This window comes from Scyliorhinus torazame, chromosome 17, assembly GCF_047496885.1.
Source record: "Scyliorhinus torazame isolate Kashiwa2021f chromosome 17, sScyTor2.1, whole genome shotgun sequence".
Classification (NCBI taxonomy): Eukaryota; Metazoa; Chordata; class Chondrichthyes; order Carcharhiniformes; family Scyliorhinidae; genus Scyliorhinus; species Scyliorhinus torazame.
In genome coordinates this window covers 21,144,745-21,163,747 of record NC_092723.1, presented here as the reverse complement: position 1 = coordinate 21,163,747, position 19,003 = coordinate 21,144,745, and the positions used below count along the sequence as shown (strand labels likewise).

Sequence of the window (19,003 nt, the reverse complement as noted above, 5' to 3'; positions counted from 1 at the left end):
TTCCTCCTTTAGCCCTTCGATCGCCTGTAGTATCGGGGCCAACAGCTCTTTCTTCATTTCCTTTTTGATCTCTTCCACACAGCATTTCAAGAACTCTTGTTGTTCAGGGCCCCATGTTAAACTGCCACCTTCCGACGCCATCTTGGTTTTTGCTTGCCTTCCTTGCCGCTGTTCTAAAGGATCCACTGCAATCTGGCCACTCTCTCCTCCTTTTTCCATCCGTATCCAGGGTGGATTCCCTTCTGGTTTACCGCACAGTGTTTTTAGCCGTCAAAATTGCCGTTGGGGCTCCTATCAAGAGCCCAAAAGTCCGTTTCACAGGGAGCTGCCGAAACGTGCGACTTAGCTGGTCATCGCCGCACCCGGAAGTCCAGTTTTCCCACTATTGATGTCAAGCTGTCAGATGTGTAATTTCCTGGGTTAACCTTTCCCCCCCTTCTTAAACAACGGCGTCACATTTTCTTTTTTTTAATTTTAGAGTACCCAATTTAATTTTTCCAATTAAGGGCAATTTAGTGTGGCCAATTCACCTACCCTGCACATCTCTGGGTTGTGGGGACGAAACCCACGCAAACACGGGGAGAGTATGCAAACTCCACACAGACAGTGACCCAGAGCCGGGATCGAACCTGGGACCTCGGCGCCATGAGGCAGCAATGCTATCCACTGTGCTGCCCTGGTGTCACATTTCCAATCCTCCAGTCCCCCGGGACTAATCCTGTGTTCAGAAAAACATGGAAAATTTCTGTCAATGGCTCCGCAATATGCTCCTTTACCTCTCTCAGAAATCTAGGATGCATCCCATCTGGGCCTTTTGACTTTTCTTCCTGGAGTGCTACCTGCCTTTTTAGCACCTTTTCTTTATCTATCACTATCCTACTCAGTTACTGAACACCCATATTTTCAACTGTGCCATTGTCACCTTCTTCTAATTTGGTAAAGAGAGAAGCAAAGTACTCATTTAGTACCACTGCCATACCCTCCACTTCAGTGAGCTGTTTACCCTTCTTGTCCCTTATGGGCCCCACTCTATCCTTCACTAATCTTTTACCATTAATGTTTAAAGAACATTTTGCGATTTGTCTGCAATCCTCTCCTCATGCTTCCTCTTAGTCTTCCTTATTCCAGCCTTAGTCTCTCTCTTTCATTTGAAGTACTCTTCTTGATTTCTATTGCTATTATTATTCCGGCATACATCATATGCTTCTTTTTTTCTTCCTTATTTTATCATCAATATCCTTAGTCATCCAGGGTGCTCTAGCTTTGGATACTCCGTATTTATTTCTCATGGGTATATACCTACCTTGCATCCTATTCATCTCTCCTTTGAAAGTCTCCCATTTTTCCTCCACTGTTTTATCCACCAAAATGCGTTTCCAATCGACCTGCTCCAGTTCAAAAATTTAGACCCCTAAAATTCGACTTTTTCCAGTCCGTTCGTACTAAAAACCTTATAACCCGGGATGTTAAGTATTCAGTTCTGGCTTGAGCCATGTTTCTGTCAAAGCCACTATGTCATATGTTCAACTCGTAAATAAAGCATTGTTTGCTACAAGTCCTTGGTCACCAGTCTTTGGGAACCCAGCCCTTGTACAGTTTTCACAAGGATGGGAGTATTGGCTGGCGAATGGGTGGTGCATGGAGGCAAAGTCATGTGATGATACCTCCAGGAATGCATTTGATCAGAGTTGGCAACCCAACTGGGCAAGAACCTGGACTAATCATTTCAATTCTACACACTAGATTTAAGGGAGGATGTCAGGCAGGATGATCCCATCCCACCAACATTAGATAGACGGTACCCAGGGGAGCTGGATGGCACCATGGGTGTGAGTGGACTGCGCCTTTAAGACTTGAGGCGGGAGCTGGCCTGTTTGAATAGATGGTCCCGTGATACCTGGCGGGGCGCGGTCACGTGGAGCTGATGTCACGTGAGGGAGGGGTGTGGGGAATTGCTCATTAACCGCCCCCCCTCCCGCCCTCCTAATCCTGAGTTGAGGCGGCGGCCGCGACCGAACTGGCAGCGAGTGAGAGGCGGCAGGTGAGGGCCGCGCCCTGGCTGGGGAAGAAGGCGGGAGGCCGCGGCCTCGTCCCCGGCGACAGCGCGGTGTCGGGAGCCGGGGCTTTTCGCCGCTTACTCGGCCGGTTCCCCGCCACACCCAGAGCCTCGGAGCGAGGGGTTCAAGGCGCCGGCGGGGCGGGGGGGGGGAGGGAGGGGAGTGGAGTGGAGTGGAGAGGGGGCTGGGTAGTGAGGGAGGAATGGAGGGGGCTGGTTAATAAGGGGTGGGAATGGAGAGGGGGCCTGTTAATTTTGAGGGGGGGGGGGGTGGAATGGAGAGGGGGCCGGGTAGTGAAGTGAAGGGGGGGCAGTGAAGGGGGGGGGGGGTGGGGAGACTGGGCAGTGAAGAAGGGGGGGGTGGGGGACTGGGCAGTGGAAGGGGGGGGGGTGGGGACTGGGCAGTGGAAGGGGGGGGGTGGGGACTGGGCAGTGGAAGGGGGGGGGGTGGGGACTGGGCAGTGGAAGGGGGGGGGTGGGGACTGGGCAGTGGAAGGGGGGGGGTGGGGACTGGGCAGTGGAAGGGGGGGGGTGGGGACTGGGCAGTGGAAGGGGGGGGTGGGGACTGGGCAGTGGAAGGGGGGGGTGGGGACTGGGCAGTGGAAGGGGGGGGTGGGGACTGGGCAGTGGAAGGGGGGGGTGGGGACTGGGCAGTGGAAGGGGGGGGGTGGGGACTGGGCAGTGGAAGGGGGGGGGTGGGGACTGGGCAGTGGAAGGGGGGGGGTGGGGACTGGGCAGTGGAAGGGGGGGGTGGGGACTGGGCAGTGGAAGGGGGGGGTGGGGACTGGGCAGTGGAAGGGGGGGGTGGGGACTGGGCAGTGGAAGGGGGGGTGGGGACTGGGCAGTGGAAGGGGGGGGGTGGGGACCTGGGCAGTGGAAGGGGGGGGTGGGGACTGGGCAGTGGAAGGGGGGGGTGGGGACTGGGCAGTGGAAGGGGGGGGTGGGGACTGGGCAGTGGAAGGGGGGGGTGGGGGACTGGGCAGTGGAAGGGGGGGGTGGGGACTGGGCAGTGGAAGGGGGGGGTGGGGACTGGGCAGTGGAAGGGGGGGGTGGGGGACTGGCAGTGGAAGGGGGGGGTGGGGACTGGGCAGTGGAAGGGGGGGTGGGGACTGGGCAGTGGAAGGGGGGGGTGGGGACTGGGCAGTGGAAGGGGGGGGTGGGGACTGGGCAGTGGAAGGGGGGGGTGGGGACTGGGCAGTGGAAGGGGGGGGTGGGGACTGGGCAGTGGAAGGGGGGGGTGGGGACTGGGCAGTGGAAGGGGGGGGTGGGGGACTGGGCAGTGGAAGGGGGGGGTGGGGACTGGGCAGTGGAAGGGGGGGGTGGGGGACTGGGCAGTGCAAGGGGGGGTGGGGGACTGGGCAGTGCAAGGGGGGGGTGGGGGACTGGGCAGTGCAAGGGGGGGTGGGGGACTGGGCAGTGCAAGGGGGGTGGGGGACTGGGCAGTGCAAGGGGGGGTGGGGGACTGGGCAGTGCAAGGGGGGGTGGGGGACTGGGCAGTGCAAGGGGGGGTGGGGGGACTGGGCAGTGCAAGGGGGGGTGGGGGACTGGGCAGTGCAAGGGGGGGTGGGGGACTGGGCAGTGCAAGGGGGGGTGGGGGACTGGGCAGTGCAAGGGGGGGGGGGGTGGGGGGACTGGGGCAGTGCAAGGGGGGTGGGGGGACTGGCTAGTGCAAGGGGGGGGGGACTGGCTAGTGCAAGGGGGGGGGGGACTGGCTAGTGCAAGGGGGGGGGAGCTGGCTAGTGCAAGGGGGGGGAGCTGGCTAGTGCAAGGGGGGGGGGCTGGCTAGTGCAAGGGGGGGGGGCTGGCTAGTGCAAGGGGGGGGGGCTGGCTAGTGCAAGGGGGGGGGCTGGCTAGTGCAAGGGGGGGGGCTGGCTAGTGCAAGGGGGGGGGGCTGGCTAGTGCAAGGGGGGGGGGCTGGCTAGTGCAAGGGGGGGGGGGCTGGCTAGTGCAAGGGGGGGGGGCTGGCTAGTGCAAGGGGGGGGGGGCTGGCTAGTGCAAGGGGGGGGGGGGCTGGCTAGTGCAAGGGGGGGGGGGCTGGCTAGTGCAAGGGGGGGGGGGCTGGCTAGTGCAAGGGGGGGGGGGGGCTGGTTGGGGCAAGGGGTGGGGGGGGCTGGTTGGGGCAAGGGGTGGGGGGGGGCTGGCTAGTGCGCCGTTTAGTGAAGGGGGGCTGGTTGGGGCAAGGGGTGGGGGGGGGGCTGGTTGGGGCAAGGGGTGGGGGGGGGCTGGCTAGTGCGCCGTTTAGTGAAGGGGGGTGGGGGAATGGAGAGGGGGCCGTTTAGTGAAGGGGGTGGGGGAATGGAGAGGGGGCCGTTTAGTGAAGGGGGTGGGGGGAATGGAGAGGGGGCCGTTTAGTGAAGGGGGTGGGGGAATGGAGAGGGGGGCCGTTTAGTGAAGGGGGGTGGGGGAATGGAGAGGGGGGCCGTTTAGTGAAGGGGGTGGGGGAATGGAGAGGGGGCCGTTTAGTGAAGGGAGAGGGGGCCGTTTAGTGAAGGGGGTGGGGGAATGGAGAGGGGGCCGTTTAGTGAAGGGGGTGGGGGAATGGAGAGGGGGGCCGTTTAGTGAAGGGGGTGGGGGAATGGAGAGGGGGCCGGTTAGTGAAGGGGGTGGGTGGAATGGAGAGGGGGCCGGTTAGTGAAGGGGGTGGGGGAATGGAGAGGGGGCCGGTTAGTGAAGGGGGTGGGGGAATGGAGAGGGGGCCGGTTAGTGAAGGGGGTGGGGGAATGGAGAGGGGGCCGGTTAGTGAAGGGGGTGGGGGAATGGAGAGGGGGGCCGGTTAGTGAAGGGGGTGGGGGGAATGGAGAGGGGGCCGGTTAGTGAAGGGGGTGGGGGAATGGAGAGGGGGCCGGTTAGTGAAGGGGGTGGGGGAATGGAGAGGGGGCCGGTTAGTGAAGGGGGTGGGGGAATGGAGAGGGGGCCGGTTAGTGAAGGGGGTGGGGGAATGGAGAGGGGGCCGGTTAGTGAAGGGGGTGGGGGAATGGAGAGGGGGCCGGTTAGTGAAGGGGGTGGGGGAATGGAGAGGGGGCCGGTTAGTGAAGGGGTGGGGGAATGGAGAGGGGGCCGGTTAGTGAAGGGGAGGTGGGGGAATGGAGAGGGGGCCGGTTAGTGAAGGGGGTGGGGGAATGGAGAGGGGGCCGGTTAGTGAAGGGGGTGGGGGAATGGAGAGGGGGCGGTTAGTGAAGGGGGGTGGGGGAATGGAGAGGGGGCCGGTTAGTGAAGGGGGTGGGGGAATGGAGAGGGGGCCGGTTAGTGAAGGGGGTGGGGGAATGGAGAGGGGGCCGGTTAGTGAAGGGGGTGGGGGAATGGAGAGGGGGCCGGTTAGTGAAGGGGGTGGGGGAATGGCGAGGGGGCCGGTTAGTGAAGGGGGGTGGGGGAATGGCGAGGGGGCCGGTTAGTGAAGGGGGTGGGGGAATGGCGAGGGGGCCGGTTAGTGAAGGGGGTGGGGGAATGGCGAGGGGCCGGTTAGTGAAGGGGGTGGGGGAATGGAGAGGGGGCCGGTTAGTGAAGGGGGTGGGGGAATGGAGAGGGGGCCGGTTAGTGAAGGGGGTGGGGGAATGGAGAGGGGGCCGGTTAGTGAAGGGGGGTGGGGAATGGAGAGGGGGCCGGTTAGTGAAGGGGGTGGGGGAATGGAGAGGGGGCCGGTTAGTGAAGGGGGTGGGGGAATGGAGAGGGGGCCGTTAGTGAAGGGGGTGGGGGAATGGAGAGGGGGCCGGTTAGTGAAGGGGGTGGGGGAATGGAGAGGGGGCCGGTTAGTGAAGGGGGTGGGGGAATGGAGAGGGGGCCGGTTAGTGAAGGGGGTGGGGGATTGGAGAGGGGGCCGGTTAGTGAAGGGGGTGGGAAAATGGAGAGGGGGCCGGTTAGTGAAGGGGGTGGGGGAATGGAGAGGGGGCCGGTTAGTGAAGGGGGTGGGGGAATGGAGAGGGGGCCGGTTAGTGAAGGGGGTGGGGGAATGGAGAGGGGGCCGGTTAGTGAAGGGGGTGGGGGAATGGAGAGGGGGCCGGTTAGTGAAGGGGGTGGGGGGAATGGAGAGGGGGCCGGTTAGTGAAGGGGGTGGGGGAATGGAGAGGGGGCCGGTTAGTGAAGGGGGTGGGGGAATGGAGAGGGGGCCGGTTAGTGAAGGGGGTGGGGGAATGGAGAGGGGGCCGGTTAGTGAAGGGGGGTGGGGGAATGGAGAGGGGGCCGGTTAGTGAAGGGGGTGGGGGAATGGAGAGGGGGGCCGGTTAGTGAAGGGGGTGGGGGAATGGAGAGGAGGGCCGGTTACGGTGGGAAGAAGGACGGGTTGGGGAAGGTGGAGAGTAGGGGGGCCCGGGTTAGTGAAGGGGGTGGGGGAATGGAGAGGGGGCCGGTTAGTGAAGGGGGGTGGGGAATGGAGAGGGGGCCGGTTAGTGAAGGGGGTGGGGGAATGGAGAGGGGGCCGGTTAGTGAAGGGGGTGGGGGAATGGCGAGGGGGCCGGTTAGTGAAGGGGGTGGGGGAATGGCGAGGGGGGCCGGTTAGTGAAGGGGGTGGGGGAATGGCGAGGGGGCCGGTTAGTGAAGGGGGTGGGGGAATGGCGAGGGGGCCGGTTAGTGAAGGGGGGTGGGGGAATGGCGAGGGGGCCGGTTAGTGAAGGGGGTGGGGGAATGGCGAGGGGGGCCGGTTAGTGAAGGGTGGTGGGGGAATGGAGAGGGGGCCGGTTAGTGAAGGGGGTGGGGGAATGGAGAGGGGGCCGGTTAGTGAAGGGGGTGGGGGAATGGAGAGGGGGCCGGTTAGTGAAGGGGGTGGGGGAATGGAGAGGGGGCCGGTTAGTGAAGGGGGTGGGGGAATGGAGAGGGGGGCCGGTTAGTGAAGGGGGTTGGGGGAATGGAGAGGGGGCCGGTTAGTGAAGGGGGTGGGGGAATGGAGAGGGGGCCGGTTAGTGAAGGGGGTGGGGGAATGGAGAGGGGGCCGGTTAGTGAAGGGGGTGGGAAAATAAGAGGGGGCCGGTTAGTGAAGGGGGTGGGGGAATGGAGAGGGGGCCGGTTAGTGAAGGGGGGTGGGGGGAATGGAGAGGGGGCCGGTTAGTGAAGAGGGTGGGGAATGGAGAGGGGGCCGGTTAGTGAAGGGGGTGGGGGAATGGAGAGGGGGCCGGTTAGTGAAGGGGGTGGGGGAATGGAGAGGGGGCCGGTTAGTGAAGGGGGTGGGGGAATGGAGAGGGGGGCCGGTTAGTGAAGGGGGTGGGGGAATGGAGAGGGGGCCGGTTAGTGAAGGGGGTGGGGGAATGGAGAGGGGGGCCGGTTAGTGAAGGGGGGTGGGGGGAATGGAGAGGGGGCCGGTTAGTGAAGGGGGTTGGGGGAATGGAGAGGGGGCCGGTTAGTGAAGGGGGTGGGGGAATGGAGAGGGGGCCGGTTAGTGAAGGGGGTGGGGGGAATGGAGAGGGGCCGGTTAGTGAAGGGGGTGGGGGAATGGAGAGGGGGCCGGTTAGTGAAGGGGGGTGGGGGAATGGAGAGGGGCCGGCTAGTGAAGGGGGTGGGGGAATGGAGAGGGGGCCGGCTAGTGAAGGGGGTGGGGGAATGGAGAGGGGGCCGGCTAGTGAAGGGGGTGGGGGAATGGAGAGGGGGCCGGCTAGTGAAGGGGGTGGGGGAATGGAGAGGGGGGCCGGCTAGTGAAGGGGGTGGGGGAATGGAGAGGGGGCCGGCTAGTGAAGGGGGTGGGGGGAATGGAGAGGGGGGCCGGCTAGTGAAGGGGGTGGGGGAATGGAGAGGGGGCCGGCTAGTGAAGGGGGTGGGGAATGGAGAGGGGGCCGGCTAGTGAAGGGGGTGGGGGAATGGAGAGGGGGCCGGCTAGTGAAGGGGGGTGGGGGAATGGAGAGGGGGCCGGCTGGCTAGGGCGGGGGGGCCGGCTGGTTAGGGCGAGGGGGCCGGCTGGCTAGGGCGAGGGGTGGGGCGTTAGGGCGAGGGGGCCGGCTCTGGCTAGGGGCGAGGGGTGGAGGGGTTAGGGCGAGGGGGCCGGCTGGCTAGGGCGAGTGGTGGGGGTTAGGGCGAGGGGGCCGGCTGGCTAGGGCGGAGGGGGTGGGGGTTAGGGCGAGGGGGCCGGCTGGCTAGGGCGAGGGGTGGGGGTTAGGGCGAGGGGGCCGGCTGGCTAGGGGCGAGGGGTGGGGGGGGGGCTGGTTAGGGCGAGGGGGCCTGGCTGGCTAGGGCGAGGGGTGGGGGGGGGGGCTGGTTAGGGCGAGGGGGCCGGCTGGCTAGGGCGAGGGGTGGGGGGGGGGGGCTGGTTAGGGCGAGGGGGCCCGGCTGGCTAGGGCGAGGCGTGGGGGGGGGGGGGCTGGTTAGGGCGAGGGGGCCGGCTGGCTAGGGCGAGGGGTGGGGGGGGGGGGCTGGTTAGGGCGAGGGGGGGGGGGCTGGTTAGGGCGAGGGGGCCGGCTGGCTAGGGCGAGGGCTTGGGGGGGGGGGGGGGGCTGGTTAGGGCGAGGGGGCCGGCTGGCTAGGGCGAGGGGTGGGGGGGGGGGCTGGTTAGGGCGAGGGGGGGGGCTGGTTAGGGCGAGGGGGGGGGGCTGGTTAGGGCGAGGGGGGGGGGGGCTGGTTAGGGCGAGGGGGGGGGGGCTGGTTAGGGCGAGGGGGGGGGGGGCTGGTTAGGGCGAGGGGGGGGGGCTGGTTAGGGCGAGGGGGGGGGGCTGGTTAGGGCGAGGGGGGGGGGGCTGGTTAGGGCGAGGGGGGGGGGCTGGTTAGGGCGAGGGGGGGGGGCTGGTTAGGGCGAGGGGGGGGGGCTGGTTAGGGCGAGGGGGGGGGCTGGTTAGGGCGAGGGGGGGGGGGCTGGTTAGGGCGAGGGGGGGGGGCTGGTTAGGGCGAGGGGGGGGGCTGGTTAGGGCGAGGGGGGGGGCTGGTTAGGGCGAGGGGGGGGGGCTGGTTAGGGCGAGGGGGGGGGCTGGTTAGGGCGGAGGGGGGGGGGCTGGTTAGGGCGAGGGGGGGGGGCTGGTTAGGGCGAGAGGGGGGGGGGCTGGTTAGGGCGAGGGGGGGGGCTGGTAGGGCGAGGGGGGGGGGCTGGTTAGGGCGAGGGGGGGGGGCTGGTTAGGGCGAGGGGGGGGGGGCTGGTTAGGGCGAGGGGGGGGGCTGGTTAGGGCGAGGGGTGGCGGGGGGCGTGTGCGGGTAGGGCGTGGGGGCCGGTTAGGGCGAGGGGTGTGGGGGGGGGGCCTGGTTAGGGGGTGGGGTGGGGGGGGGCCCGGTTAGGGGGTGGGGGTGGGGGGGGGCCCGGTTAGGGGGTGGGGTGGGGGGGGGCCCGGTTAGGGGGTGGGGTGGGGGGGGGGCCCGGTTAGGGGGTGGGGTGGGGGGGGGGCCCGGTTATGGGTTAGGGCGTGGGGTGGGGGGGGGGGGGCCGCTTAGGGCGTGGGGTGGGGGGGGGGGGCCGCTTAGGGCGTGGGGTGGGGGGGGGGGCGGTTAGGGCGTGGGGTGGGGGGGGGGCCGGTGTTAGGGCAAGGGGTGGGATGGGGGGGGGGCGGTTAGGGGCAAGGGGTGGGGATGGGGGGGGGGCGGTTAGGGCAAGGGGTGGGGGGGGGGGCGGTTAGGGCAAGGGGTGGGGGGGGGGGGCGGTTAGGGCGAGGGGTGGGGTGGCCCGGTTAGGGGTGGGGGGGGGGGGCCGGTTAGGGCATGGGGTGGGGGGGGGGGGGCGGTTAGGGCAAGGGGGGGGCGGGGAGAGCCGGTTAGGGCAGGGGGGGGTGGGGGTTAGGGCGAGGGGGCCGGCTGGCTAGGGCGAGGGGTGGGGGGGGGGGGCTGGTTAGGGCGAGGGGGCCGGCTGGCTAGGGCGAGGGGTGGGGGGGGGGGGCTGGTTAGGGCGAGGGGGCCGGCTGGCTAGGGCGAGGGGTGGGGGGGGGGGCTGGTTAGGGCAAGGGGTGGGGGGGGGGGCCCGGTTAGGGCAAGGGGTGGGGGGGGGCCGGTTAGGGGGTGGGGGGGGGGGCCCGGTTAGGGCGGGGGGGGGGGGCGGTTAGGGCATGGGGTGGGGTGGGGGGGGGCCGGTTAGGTTAAGGGGGGGGGGGGGGAGAGCCGGTTAGGGCAGGGGGGGGGGGGGCCCGGTTGGGGCAAGGGGTGGGCCGGTTAGGGCAAGGGGTGGGGGGGGCGGTTAGGGCGAGTGGGGGGGGGGGGGCGGTTAGGGCGTGGGGTGGGGGGGGTCCCGGTTAGGGAGAGGGGGGGGTGGTTAGGGCGTGGGTGGGGGGGGGGCCGGTTAGGGCGGGGTTGGGGGGGGGTTGGGGGTGGGGGGGGGGCCGGGGGTGGGGGGGGGGCCGGGTCAGGGCAAGGGTTGGGGGGGGGGGGCCGGGTCAGGGCAAGGGTTGGGGGGGGGGGCCGGTCAGGGCAAAAGGGGGGGTGGGGGGGGCCGGTCAGGGCAAAAGGGGGGGTGGGGGGGGGCAGGTCAGGGCAAGGGGTGGGGTGGGGGGCGGGTCAGGGCAAGGGGTGGGTGGGGGGGGCGGGTCAGGGCAAGGGTTGGGGTGGGGGGGGCGGTTCAGGGCAAGGGCTGGGGGGGGGGGCCGGGTCAAGGCAAGGGGTGGGGGGGGGGCGGGTCAAGGCAAGGGGTGGGGGGGGGCCGGGTTAGGGCAAGGGGTGGGGGGGGGGGGGGGACGGTCAGGGCAAGGGGTGGGGGGGGTGGGGCGGTCAGGTTCAGGGCAAGGGTGGGGGGGGGGGGGGTGCCGGTCAGGGCAAGGGGTGTTGGGGGGGGGCCGGTCAGGGCAAGGGGGGTGGGGGGGGGGCCGGTCAGGGCAAGGGGGGTGGGGGGGGGCCGGTCAGGGCAAGGGGGGTGGGGGGGGGCCGGTCAGGGCAAGGGGGGTGGGGGGGGGGCGGGTCAGGGCAAGGGGGTGGGGGGGGGGCGGTCAGGGCAAGGGGGGTGGGGGGGGGGCCGGTCAGGGGCAAGGGGGTGGGGGGGGGGCCGGTCAGGGCAAGGGGGGTGGGGGGGGGGCCGGTCAGGGCAAGGGGGGTGGGGGGGGGGCCGGTCAGGGCAAGGGGGGTGGGGGGGGGGCCGGTCAGGGCAAGGGGGGGTGGGGGGGGGGCCGGTCAGGGCAAGGGGGGGTGGGGGGGGGCCGGTCAGGGCAAGGGGGGTGGGGGGGGGCCGGTCAGGGCAAGGGGGGTGGGGGGGGGCCGGTCAGGGCAAGGGGGGGTGGGGGGGGGCCGGTCAGGGCAAGGGGGGTGGGGGGGGGCCGGTCAGGGCAAGGGGGGTGGGGGGGGGGCCGGTCAGGGCAAGGGGGGTGGGGGGGGGCCGGTCAGGGCAAGGGGGGTGGGGGGGGGGGGCCGGTCAGGGCAAGGGGGGTGGGGGGGGGGCCGGTCAGGGCAAGGGGGGGTGGGGGGGGGCCGGTCAGGGCAAGGGGGGGTGGGGGGGGGCCGGGTCAGGGCAAGGGGGGTGGGGGGGGGCCGGTCAGGGCAAGGGGGGTGGGGGGGGGCCGGTCAGGGCAAGGGGGGTGTGGGGGGGGCCGGTCAGGGCAAGGGGGGTGGGGGGGGGCCGGTCAGGGCAAGGGGGGTGGGGGGGGGCCGGTCAGGGCAAGGGGGGTGGGGGGGGGGCCGGTCAGGGCAAGGGGGGTGGGGGGGGGCCGGTCAGGGCAAGGGGGGGTGGGGGGGGGGCCGGTCAGGGCAAGGGGGGGTGGGGGGGGGCCGGTCAGGGCAAGGGGGGTGGGGGGGGGCCGGTCAGGGCAAGGGGTTGGGGGGGGGGGCGGTCAGGGCAAGGGGGGGGCCGGTCAGGGCAAGGGGTGGGGGGGTGGGTCAGGGCAGGGGGGGGGCCGGGTCAGGGCAAGGGGTGGGGGGGGGCTGGAGAGGGGCTGGGTAGCATTGGGGGGTGGGAAATGGAGGGGCTGGTTAGTGAAGGGGGGTGGGGGTAATGGAGAGGGGGCCTGTTAGTGAAGGGGGGGAGGTAATGGAGGGGGGCCCGGTAGTGAAGGGGGGGGGGGGGGCCCGGGTAGTGAAGGGGGTGGCGGGGGGGCGGCCCCGTGTAGTGAAGGGGGGGCGGGGGGGTGGCCCCGGGTAGTGAAGGGGGAGGGCGGCCCGGGTAGTGAAGGGGGGGGGGCGGCCCCGGGGTGGTCAACGGGGGGGGTGCGTGTTAGTGGTGGGTGAGGGGGGGGGCGGGTTAGTGCAGGAGGGGGGGCCGGGTTAAGTGGCGTGCGAGAGGGGGGGGCCGGGTTAGTGGCGTGCGAGCGGGGGGGGGCCAGGTTCGTGGCGTGCGAGCAGGGGGGGGGGCAGGTTAGTGGAGGGAGGGGGGGGAGGCCGGGTGAGTGGAGGGGGAGGGGGGGTCGAGTTAGTGGAGGGGGAGGGGGGGTCGAGTTAGTGGAGGGGGAGGGGGGTCGAGTTAGTGGAGGGGGAGGGGGGGGCGGGTTAGTGGAGGGGGAGGGGGGGGTGGGTTGGTGGAGGGGGGGGTGGGTTGGTGGAGGGGGGGGTGGGTTGGTGGAGGGGGGGGTGGGTTGGTGAGGGGGGGGTGGGTTGGTGGAGGGGGGGGGTGGGTTGGTGGGGGGGGGGGCGGGTTGGTGGGGGGGGGGGCGGGTTGGTGGGGGGGGGGCGGGGTCCTGGTTAGTGGAGGGGGACGGGGGGGGGTCCTGGTTAGTGGAGGGGGACGGGGGGGGTCCTGGTTAGTGGAGGGGGACGGGGGGGGTCCTGGTTAGTGGAGGGGACGGGGGGGGGGGGGTCCTGGTTAGTGGAGGGGACGGGGGGGGGGGGGGTCCTGGTTAGTGGAGGGGACGGGGGGGGGGGGTCCTGGTTAGTGGAGGGGACGGGGGGGGGGGTCCTGGTTAGTGGAGGGGGACGGGGGGGTTGTCCTGGTTAGTGGAGGGGGACGGGGGGGGTCCTGGTTAGTGGAGGGGGACGGGGGGGGGTCCTGGTTAGAGGAGGGGGACGGGGGGGGGGTACTGGTTAGTGGAGGGGGACGGGGGGGGGGTCCTGGTTAGTGGAGGGGGACGGGGGGGGGGGTCCTGGTTAGTGGAGGGGGGACGGGGGGGGGGTCCTGGTTAGTGGAGGGGGGACGGGGGGGGGTCCTGGTTAGTGGAGGGGGACGGGGGGGGGGGTCCTGGTTAGTGGAGAGGGACGGAGGGGTCCTGGTTAGTGGAGGGGGACTGGGAAGGGACCTGGTTTGTGGAGGGGAGAGGGTCAGTGGGGGGGGGGGGGGGCGGAGTAGTGGGGGGGGGGGCGGGGTGGAGGGTCAGTGGGGGGGGGCGGAGTAGTGGGGGGGGGCGGGGTGGAGGGGGGACGGGGGGGTCCTGGTTAGTGGGGGGGGGGCGGGGTGGAGGGGGACGGGGGGGTCCTGGTTAGTGGGGGGGGGCGGGGTGGAGGGTCAGTGGGGGGGGGCGGGGTGGAGGGGGGACGGGGGGGTCCTGGTTAGTGGGGGGGGGGCGGGGTGGAGGGGGACGGGGGGGTCCTGGTTAGTGGGGGGGGGGGAGCGGGTCAGTGGGGGGGGGGGGTCCTGGTTAGTGGGGGGGGCGGGGTGGAGGGTCAGTGGGGGGGGTGGAGTAGTGGGGGGGGGGCGGGGTGGAGGGGGACGGGGGGGTCCTGGTTAGTGGGGGGGGGCGGGGTGGAGGGGGACGGGGGGGTCCTGGTTAGTGGGGGTGGGGGGAGCGGGGTCAGTGGGGGGGGGGCGGGGTGGAGGGGGACGGGGGGGTCCTGGTTAGTGGTGGGGGGGGGGGGGTCCTGGTTAGTGGAGGGGGGGGTCCGGGTTAGTGGAGGTGGGGGGGGGGCTGGGTTTAGTTGGCGAAGGGGAGGTAGTGAAGGTGGGTTGGGGAGGGTAATGGAGAGGGGGCCGGCTAGTGTGGGGGGGGGGGGGGTGGAGGTAATGGAGAGGGGGCCGGTCAGTGAAGGGGGGGGGTAATGGAGAGGGGGCCGGTTAGTGAAGGGGGGGGTGTAATGGAGAGGGAGCCGTTTAGTGAAGGGTGGGCTGGGTAGTGAAAGGGGGGGGTAATGGAGAGGGGGGCCGGTTAGTGAAGGAGGGGGGTAATGGAGAGGGGACCGGTTAGTGAGGGGCGGGTAATGGAGAGGGGGCTGGTCAGTGAAGGGGGGGGTAATGGAGAGTGGACTGGTTAGTGAAGGGGGGGGGGGGGGTAATGGATAGGGGGGCCGGTTAGTGAAGGGGGTGGGGGTAATGGAGAGGACGCCGGTTAGTGACGGGGGTGGGGTAATTGAGAGGGGGCTTGTTAGTGATGGGTGGTGGTCATGGAGAGGGGGTCCGGTTAGTGAAGGGGGGGGGGTCATGGAGAGGGGGCCGGTTAGCGAAGGGGGGGGTCATGGAGAGGGGGCCGGTTAGTGAAGGGGGGGGGGGGGAGAGATAATGGAGAGTGGGCCGTTTAGTGAGGGGGGGGGGGGAAGATAATGGAGAAGGGGCCGTTAGTGAGGGGGTGGGATAATGGAGAGGGGGGGGGGTTAGTGAGGTGGGGGGGGAAATAATGCAGAGGGGGGTGGTTAGTGAGCAGGGATGGGGGGAAGGATAATGGTGAGGGGCAGGTAATGGAGAGGGGGGGCTGGTTAGTGAGGGGGGGTAATGGAGAAGGGACTGGTTGGTGAAGGGGGGGGGGGATAATGGAGAGGGGGCTGGTTAGTGAGGGAGGGGAGTATTGGAGAGGGGACCGGTTAGTGAGGGGGGTTAATGAAGGGGGAGGGGTTAGTGAGGGGGGGGGGGTAATAGAGAGGGTGCTGGTTAGTAAAGGGGGGGAGATAATGGAGAAGGGGCCGGTTGGTGAAGGGGGGGGGTCATGATTGTGGCACTCCATTCCTGATCATGATTGGGTTTTATTTTTGCACTGTGCTTCGCCTGAAGAACGCTATATTGTGCATGCAAGGAACCTCCTGGGGCATGCTGAGTTGTGTTTCCTGGTCTCTGCTTTTGATGAGAGAAATTTGGATCTTGTAACAGTATAGAGATTTGGGTGTGAATAGTGGGGCCCCTCATTGCCATTTTATTGCAGAATGTAATTGTCTCTTGGCCTGTCTTTCTACAGCCTTGTGTAGGCCTGTCTTTCTACAATCTTGAGTGCTGTTCAAGTCCCTCATAGATTTGCGTTTGGTCCCCTCTGACCTCTTATGCATATGTGGCTGTCTACATTTTCTCTTCCTGTCTGTGCAGTGCAGTCTCCTTTAAAACACACCTTTTGTACAAGTTTTTGGCAGGCCTAATGTAGCCTTTGACTTCATGATCCCTTGATGGTCCCTCTGTTTTGGGGTACTCTACATATATAGCTCCTGTGAAGCTCACTGTTTTATAGGGACCCATATGCTGTCATTGCAATGCTTTGCTGTAATTGCAACACTTCAGTTGTATTATAAATTGTGTAGAGCTAAAAATTCCGTTGTGGTAGGCATTGAGCATATAAAATCTGGTCATTTTGCAAAAGAGGGTTCTGATTTCATTCTGCAGCCCTTGCTGAATCACCATGTTAGCCAGGTTGTGCCTGAACTTTTCCCAGTGGAGTAACTGGAGATCCTCAAAGGATTGGACTCATGTATGTTAATCATTTGGAGATATGTAGCCAACTTGAGTTGGGTTAGGGAGAAAGTGGACTAGCATTGAGGGCTAGGAATTCCTGGCCGCTAACTTTTTACAGTTCAGTTATTTTACTGGTTTTTGTTCTTTGTACTGTTTTCCCATCTGACATTGCCCTGACGTGTTCGCATTAGACAACACCTCCTCTGTGCATTTCCAGTATAAGTCACTGTAGCAATCAGCATGTTCAGGATTGTTTTTGAGTACCCAATTCAATTTTTTCCAAGGGGCAATTTGCGTGGCCAATCCACCTTCCGTGCACATCCTTTTTGGTTGTGGGGGTGAAACCCACGCAAAAACATGAAGAATGTGCAAGCTCCACACAGACAATACCCCAGAGCTGGGATCGAACCTGGGACCTTGGCACCGTGAGGCAGCAATGCTAACCACTGTGACAACGTGCTGCCCTCGACTCTATTTTAAGGGGAGAAAAGTCCAGGGAGTTCTAGTGCTTATGGCTGAAGGAAATAGCCACCAGTAGTAGACATGATATGGGAGATGCCGGCGTTGGACTGGGGTGAGCACAGTAAGAAGTCTTGCAACACCAGGTTAAAGTCCAACAGGTTTGTTTCAAACACTAGCTTTCGGAGCACTGCTCCTTCACTGATTCACCTGAGGAAGGAGCAGTGCTTCGAAAACTAGTGTTTGAAACAAACGTGTTTGTCTTTAACCTGGTGTTGTAAGACTTCTTACCATTAGTAGAGGAATTGAAATTTTGATGCGTGAAAGGCCAGAATCAAAGTGAAAAGACCATAATGTGTTGGGAGTGCTGGAGGAAGTTGGAGATGGAGGGCGAGATGAGGCCATGGAGGGATTTGTAAAGAGTTCAGAGCAATTGGCAGTGGAGTACGTGAGACATTTTAACTTGAGATATTATTAACACAATTTGCAAAATGCAGAAGTGGGTTGAAATTGTGCTACGTAACATAGCTTCTTTTGTCTACTATATTTGCATTTCATTTTGCATTCTACTTTGCATTGCGGGTGAGACCTTTTCTCCCCTGAAATTTACAATATTGTAGATAATCTAGCTCATTTTACCATGTCTCCATCTGTACAGTTTGTCCCACTTCTTTTAGTCTCTAATTTATGTAAGCCAGTAACAGGGTTATCAGATGCAAATATAATGCTTGACTTTCATTTTGGATCTTAAAATGGAGGTCATTGATGTACCCAGTTTTCTGCAGTAAAGCAACAAATTATGAGGTCACCAATTTGACACATTTGAACTGTTCCTAGTTACAGTAATTTGGGATCTCAAGCATATTTTTAACAATGGGATTCAGATTCCCTTTGGTAATTTTAGCCTTCAGGGCAATATAATCATTGGGAAGCTTCAGAGAAGAATGTTTCATTCTTTTATGTGGAGTAATTCTAGCAAACTATCTTTACTGAAGTTGACCTTCAGACCTTGCATCCTATCCATAACTATTTGTTTCTGTGTCAAATATTGCCTGTCTCAATCCCTCAACTGCTGAATGTTTGTAGTTTGGTCGCTTCTCATTTTCACTTCCACATACTCCTTGCTAGCCTCCTGATTTCCTTGCCAATACTGTCAGTGCTCCTGTGCACTAAATGTAAATGTTGTCTTAATCCCTGCAGAGCCATATCCCATCATATCTCCAACCAGGGTTAAATCCCCTTCCACATAATTTTGACCTCTTGTGTTTGCTTACCTCTGTTGATGCAGAACTGTCTTGGTAGCAGGTAGTGTTTAGTGCATTGTTCATCCCATTCCTAGGGGGGCCTTCGAGTAGCCAGCTGGGCCAAGTGGAACTATGGCCAAACGGGATATGGGGTGGCAGACAGCTCAACATGACTCCTGTTTCCCCACAAGGTACTCCACTTGCCTTTTTGACCAAATATTGTCCACTGCGTGTTATCAATCCCAGTATCAATTTTCTCTGCATGTCAACCATGGTAATGGGCCTTGTGTTTAAAAAGTAATTATGAACCGATGGTAAAATATAGCCTTGTGGCTCCATTGCTTTGCAGAAGGGTAGCATGTCTGTTTGCACAGATGGTTAGGAACCCACCATATGGTATCAGATAAAGATTTTTTTGGGGGGGGGGGGCTTTTTAAAAATAAATTTAGAGTACTCAATTTATTTTTTGCAATTTAGCATAGCCAATCCACCTACCATGCACACCTTTTTAGGGTTGTGGGGGCAAAACCCACGCAAACACTGGGAGTAACCCACGCAAACACTGGGAGTATGTGCAAACTCCACACGGACAGTGACCCAGAGCCAGGATCGAACCTGGAACCACAGCGCCGTGAGGCAGCAATGCTCACCACTGAGCCACCATGCTACCCTCTGGGAGGGGGGAGGGTCATAGAGTCAGTCATGGAGTCAGAGGGTTACAGTAACTCCACTCCAGAAATGAGGACTGCTTGCCCTGAAAGCTGTTCCTGATGAGGGCTATTGAGAGAACCATTGAGCAGGGAGGAAAATAACTATCTGAACAGTCTTTTAAATTGTCCCTTGTGAATATATCTGTCCTGCAGATTGTCTAGTTTCTTATCAAATTTTGTAGTGGATGTGCTCCTTGTAAGAGTTTGCTTAGTGAAATGGAAATGGCATGAGTCCAGTAACTGCATCAGTGAGCGCACAGTTACAAATATAGCTGGGTGGGGTTAGTGTGCTGTTGCTGTGGAATTCCCCGGCTTTGTTAGAGGAAATGGGCTGTCTGGCCATTTCGTTAAAGTTTTAACCATCCTGAAAAGAAGGATTCCCAGTCCTAATTATAGTGGTCTCAGTTTGATTAACACAATACAGTTTGGATGTAAGAATTTTCTAACAAAGTATATGAATCTGGATAAATTGAGAAGAAAACCGAAGTCTCTGTTCCTTGTCATAGTTGATCCCAGCTGCAATGATAGTTGGCCATATGAACAGTCCCTGTGCCTCTGACTAGGGAGGAAAAGAATCAGTCAGGGTTCTTGCTGCTGATTGCAACCAATGACTAAATGTATCAGTTGGCAGGATTGGGTGGGACTACTGAAAGGCTGCTGACACTGCCCCATTCACATCTGAATAATTGAGTTGTGTCAAGTGCTGTCATGCTTAAGCCATATCTCAATGTGGTTTATGTTGTTTGAGTGAATAAAAATTAGTAATATGAAAGTGGGCATCTTTTCCTACCATTTGTTGTTTTTTTTAAAAATCCAATTGAGTTTTTAAAACTAGCTTGGGAAATGCAGAACGGCAACTGGATGTTTGTGCCAACGAAGGCTCCAGCCTGATTAGTCAGTTCCTGCTGCAGTGAAATTACAAAACAGGTTCTCTAATAAAAGGCTCCACTGTGGAGTAAAGTAGTTTATCTCAATGTAATTGTTAGAATTTACTTTAGTTTTGTAATGTTTCTAACATGAGTGGGTCGCATTTGTTTTGGCCTATCAGTAGCTGTCGTCATACAAACTGAATAGTGGTTCGAAAATTAGAACTAGGAATGAAAGCCAAAATGTTTTTTGAGACCTAATTGTGTTTAGTTCAGCTGGCTGGAGT

At 63.3% G+C, this 19,003-nt stretch overlaps 1 protein-coding gene across 1 annotated transcript in view; it reads left to right on the top strand.

The window, feature by feature from the left end:
* Nucleotides 1-1,893: 1,893 nt before the first annotated feature.
* Nucleotides 1,894-19,003, top strand: part of rhocb (ras homolog family member Cb) — a 42,445-nt gene continuing 25,335 nt past the window's right edge. The window contains exon 1 of the mRNA XM_072480165.1: nucleotides 1,894-2,041. The gene's annotated coding sequence lies outside the window, so the exon portion shown is untranslated. The remainder of the gene's footprint in view (nucleotides 2,042-19,003) is intronic.